The sequence below is a fragment of the Hypomesus nipponensis genome, chromosome 17 (assembly GCF_054491055.1).
Source record: "Hypomesus nipponensis isolate SF chromosome 17, ASM5449105v1, whole genome shotgun sequence".
Lineage (NCBI taxonomy): Eukaryota > Metazoa > Chordata > Actinopteri > Osmeriformes > Osmeridae > Hypomesus > Hypomesus nipponensis.
This window is the reverse complement of record NC_140377.1, coordinates 8,592,004-8,598,003: the sequence shown is the minus strand read 5'-3', so window position 1 is coordinate 8,598,003 and position 6,000 is coordinate 8,592,004.

Genomic DNA, 6,000 nt, shown 5'->3' with positions numbered 1-6,000 from the left:
GGCTCACCTCTCTATTCTGCCTCCCGCCCATATGTCTTTCCTCACTTGTCAGACAGTCGGGGGGAAAAAGTTCAGGCAGAAAGCAATGACCCTCGCTGTGGATGCCCCGATCACTGACAGCTGCAGGGGGCGGCTCAGAAAGAGAGGCGAAGCGTCAGGGGCAGGAAGGGAGAGGCGGAGGACGGAGGCCGAGATTAGGGAAGGAGGGGAAGTGGAGAGGGTGAGCAGGGGGGAGAGAAGGTAGGAGGGAGGAGAGGAGAGGAGCGAGGCAGTGAGGGGAACAAAAACTCTGCGTGAGATGTTTTCTTTCTCACGGCCGAGTTGTTGTTGCTGTCTGAGTAATAAAGCTCCAGAGAATCTCTTGAGTGGCATCACCGTTAGAGTCTGCTGCCTCGCTCGCCTCCTTCTCCTATCCGCCCTGCCATATCCTTACCCTCCTCCTTCCCCTCCTCCTTCCCCTCCCTCAAACCCACACATAGCCAGGTACACTCTACCCTGAATGAAGGGAGAGTCATGTATGTAGGCCTGGCCTACTTACTGAATGCGAAGAGTGAGGTGGTTTCAAAACAGAGGGAGTGACAGTTAGCGGATGAGGTTGACAATAAAAGCGGGACCCCCCCCCTGACCCTGGAATGTGAGCCTGCTATCATGCTAACGGAATACACACCGAATCGCCATAGAAACCTCATTTTGTAAGTGTTCTCTTGTACTGCCGCCGGCTGATGTGTTTTGGTGTTGGACAAGCTCTGCTAATGTACCGTATGAAAGGGTGCATGTGTGTGTGTGTGTGAGAGACAGACAGAGAGAGAGAGTCTAATAGATGCACGTAGAAAGCGAGAGAATGTTTTGATTGCTCATTGGCTCTCTTGTGGTTGTGCAATATTTGTTCTCACCATTTGAGTTGAAAAGCAGGAAATGAGCATAACATTCGCCGTTATGGGCTTTTGCCTCGGAGTCCAGTTCTTTCATTTCTTTATGAAGCTTGTAATCATTTCATCAGCCTCTCTTCACTGCCTCTTCACTATTCTTCTCATCTTTTGTCTTCCTTTTGCTGCTGCTGATGAACAGACTGCACAGAAGGATGACCTATTGCATCTAGAATATTCCTCTCGCTACTCCTCCATCCTCAAAGTGTCCTGGTAAGCTGATGGGACCTGCTTCATTAGCTTGAATCACTCTGGACAGACACAATTTACCTATCGACTGTCTGACCGCATAAACAGTCCCTTCATGATTAATGAATCCGCTAATGACCGGTGAAAAGTTGTTCCTGTGTTGCATCAGTGATAAAATCCCAGCCGTCATTATGGCCGGTTGTAGTTGTAGTGGTAGTTATTTGCACTGCAAATTGATTTTCTTATTTTCATAGAGTCGGCGCCACAAGAATAGAAATGCTATTACTTGGTTCTGACTCTCACTCGTGAAAATTGCTCTCTCTCTCATTCTCACCCCCCCCCCCCCCCCTCACACACACACACACACACACACACACACACACACACACACGCAAAGCCCCTTTGTATTCTGGGACCTAAAATAGTATTGAGCAGACATGAAATATCTTTAGTATTGGCCAGGAGAGATTTAAAAAGTTGTGATTCTTTTGTTTCCTTCTGAAATTCCATGGATGAAGTAAACTAAATTGGCACAGTAGTTCTTCTAAGCAGCAGATTAAAAATCACAGCATTGCACAGTGTAATACATCAAGGTTGTGTTCCAACTGGCAGTGTGTGCCCTATCATCAACAGTCTGTTCACTTCCTGGCCTAGTAATACACTGTTCAGTACTTTAATCATTACCACTCTGCACTAGTACAGATGGTTTCATCAAACCCCAGCACAACACAGAGAGAGAAACAGAGGGGGAGAGGGAGGGAGAGAGAGAGATAGATAGATAGAGAGAGAGAGAGAGAGAGAGAGAGAGAGAGAGAGAGAGAGAGAGAGAGAGAGAGAGAGAGAGAGGAGGGACAGTGAAAGATAGAGAGAGAGAAACCGGACTGCGAGAGAGGTTTGGACAGGGTAGGGGGGAGAGAGAGAGAAGAGAGAGAAGGAATTCGAGAAAGAACAGGAAAGCGGGCCTGGTTAGAATTGTGTGTGACCATATGCCTGCATTAAATATTGAACTAAAACCGGTTTAAAGAACAAGCCAAAGCTTGGCTGTTTTTGCTGTAAGTAGGCCAGGACGTTAAATCTTTCATTTTGTTCCTTGTGACGTTACTCCACAGGGGTCCAGAGTCTCCCGTCGGCTCCAGCCCCACTCTGTTCATGCCCCCCCCCCCTCTTCTCCTACCCTCCGAGTGTCCTCTCCTGTGCAGCGTGTCAAGACGAGGGGCTGAGGTACAGTTGAATCCACAGGGTGGCTCATGTGTGTGTGTGTGCGTGCGTGTTTGTGTTTCATACAGCTCCCCTAAAACTCAAACACAAACGGCAATGAATAATGAAGGCGATGGGGAGCTGCTGATTCCTCTGTTTCAGCCAGTGCTCGTCCCCATAGTGTTGGTTTGTTTGTATTGCTGTTCAAGCCTTGCTGAGTCTGTCTGTGGATATGTGTTTTCTCGTGTCACCTTCTCCCTCTTGAGGTGCTTCCACGGTTTAATCACTGCTTACAATCTTAAGAACAGGAAATTACGATTTTCCAGCCCATTGCCCCTCCCTCCCTCCCTCCCTCCCTCCCTCCCTCCCTCCCTCCCTCCCTCCCTCCCTCCCTCCCTCCCTCCCTCCCTCCCTCCCTCCCTCCCTCCCTCCCTCCCTCCCTCCCTCCCTCCCTCCCTCCCTCCCTCCCTCCCTCCCTCCCTCCCTCCCTCCCTCCCTCCCTCCCTCCCTCCCTCCCTCCCTCCCCAGCCCCAGTCTCCCATCGGTGCGTCCCAGAAAAGGGCAAAGGGAGTCGGCCGCGATATGAAATGTTCTGATTGCGCCACCGAGTCCTGTGTCCTTAAGGAAATTGAATTGACCAGCTGCACGTCTCCATAGAGCGCGCCTGTAACCTCCTCCACCTCATTCTTATCAGCCCCGACTCAGAGCACCACTGCTGCGGGCCCGCTGCTGCAGCCACAGATAGACCGGGAGAGGAGGAAGCACAGCCGTTTGAAACGTGTGCCCAGGAGGAACGAAACGCGATGTCTGAAATATCAGTCGCCGGTATTAAGAGGTTGGAAATGCATGGCCGGGTTTGTCTTTTTCTTTCGTCTTTTTTTTCCTTTCTCTGCTATCTGTCAGTCCTCGCTCCTACTCTGCACCCAGTTCTCTCCTCTCATGTTGAAATGACTCCCTCGCTCCAGTTTGCCGGCTTTATGCGGGCAGCCCTGTGCTCTCGCTCGCTCTCTCTCTCCTTCCTCCTCCTATTCTCTTTGCTCCTCTCTTTCTCTCTTCCGGTGGAGGATTGTAAACACCAAGCACATAATTGCTCCCCGTGGCCCCATGTTTTCCTAGTAATTGCTCTAACGATTGCTAACCGGTTTGCTGATGTCCCCACAACCCAGCCTTTTGCCCGAGGTCACCCCAAGAACAAATAAAAGAGAAGGGAAACAAACAGCCAAGCTTAACACACACACACCCCCAGCCAGGGGTCCCCTCCATCCTACCTGCACTGCCCTGTGTTTGTTGATTTGACCTCAGCAAGTCAGTCATTTGCCAACTATGTACTTTGTTTTCTGGTTGACGTCAGATGTGTGCGGTGTGTGCGTTTGTCCATAGAGAAACGTCCTGTGCTTTGTATAAAGCCGTGTCATGCGTGGGTGAGCGAACGTGCGTGTGCCTGTGTGTGCGTGCACGTCGAGCGGGCGCAGTGTTCCTCCGCGACTGCAGAATTTGGGTGTGACATCAGCAACAAGCTGGTCGCCTCCTCCCAGAAGCCTCCAGGTAGCCTGAGACGGGGTGACCGGGAGCCAGCAGTGGGGCCGGGGGTGGACGGGGGGGGGTGTGGACGGGGGGGGGGGTGTGGACGGGGGGGGGGGTGGACGGGGGTGTGACTGCGGAGCAGGGTGGGCCCGCTGACGGAGCCGGAGCCGGCCGTGCCAGGACTCCAGACAGTTCCCTCTGCCGCCGCGCTGACGTTGCTTTGGCGTGATGAATGTAAAATTGATAAAGGCTCATTGATATGCGCAGACAGGAGGTAAACCCATCGACTACCTTAACAGCCCCCGCAGCTCGTTTTGGGAGAAATGAATTTAATAACAGGATCAGTAAAGCGCCGTGATCACGGCCCTGGTCCCAATTTGCATATTAATGTAGCATGGTGCGTGCTTCCTGCAACGTTGATGGAGGTTGTGGGGGTGGAGGGTTTTAATTACCCTAACTTACTTTGAGTTGCTGGGGAGGTGACAGGGGGTGGGGGGGGGGGGGTCTGTTGTGTTGCCGGGGTTAGGACAGACGAGAAAAACAACATTTCTCAGGAACTGCCAGAGACACTTTTGCCTATTTTATTACACAGAATCTGGTTTAGATTCTTCCTCAATGGAATGAGTCGGTGCAAGACTTCTACCTTGTTGACAATGAATACTAATAGGCCCTCCACACTAAAAAAAGATGTAAAATCGAATCAAACGTCATTGATTTTAATGTGAGAGTTTCATGTGTTTCACTTAAGTGTACATACAAACTTCTATGAAAGGTCAAGACAGAATCACTTTTTCACAGGGGAAGGACGGTATATTCATTTTATGAATGCATGAACATAATGAAGATTTATGTGTTGTTTAAAACAAAATCCATATTCCATCTATGGGCATGAATTATACAACAGCCGCGTGGAGGCGATAGGCATCTTCGCACCAAAGTTCCACCTCTCAAAGAGAAAGAGAGAGAGAGAGACAGAGAGACAGAGACAGAGATAGAGATAGAGATAGAGATAGAGATAGAGATAGAGACAGAGACAGAGACAGAGACAGAGAGAGAGAGGGGGGGGGCGAAAGAGAGCACAGAAAGTACAGCAGTGTAACGTGCTGAGAGGGAATGCCCTCACGAGGTTAGCCTCCTGGACCTGCGGCAATTAATTCCATGTTTAGCCACATAGCTCTGGTGGCTCTCTCCAATGCGGCGGCTCCTGTTCCTCCCCTCAGCCAAAGCCCCCCCACAGGCTCCTGACAGATCCTGGCTCGCTCATTTGCTCCCACACGCGTTCCACAGTTGTCATGGGACAAAGATGGAAGGGAACTCCAACCAGGAAGGAAATAGATTCTCTGTCTTCACAGGAGCCTCCGCTGCTCTTGATCTTCCAGAGGAGAGAACCGTTCCCCTGTCTCACTGGTGTGCTCTGGGTCGACACGTGACGTCTCTCACTCTGCTCACTCGCGTCTCTCTCCGTCTCCTACATCCGCACCCGCTCTTCTCCACCCAGGTTCCCCTCGTGATTGAACCTCTGACATCTTTTATGTTCTGTTTATGACTTTCATTAATTCGGCAGCTCCCTATGTTGCCAAAGTTTGCACGTATCTGTAGCATCCTGCATAGTGCACGCCCACACCGTGCAGAGGAGCAGGCACATTGTTGTTGTTCTTGTGGAATATATTTACATTTACATTGAGTCATTTTATCAGACGCGCTTATCCAGAGCGACGTACATTAAGTACAGGGACATTCCCCCGAGGCAAGTAGGGTGAAGTGCCTTGCCCAAGGACACAACGTCATTTGGCATGGCCGGGAATCGATCCGGCAACCGTCTGGTACTAGCCCGATTCCCTAACCACTCAGCCACCTGACGACCCATATATCTTTTCTATGTTCCCAGCGCTGCATTAGCAGAAGGGAAGAAAACACGAGATAGGAGAGAGAGAGAGAGAGAGAGAGAGAGAGAGAGAGAGAGGAAACGAGAAAGACGAGTGCGAGAGAAAAACGATGAAAGATGAGTGAGCGGAAGGAACGAGGGAACGCTGCATGATTGAAACCCATTTACTTGCGTCTTTTCACCCACAAATGTCTGTTGACATGAAACGATCCGCGAGTGAAAAGAGATGAGAGTGAAATGAGTGAGGGATGACAAGCTAAAAGGATGATAGCTGTAAGA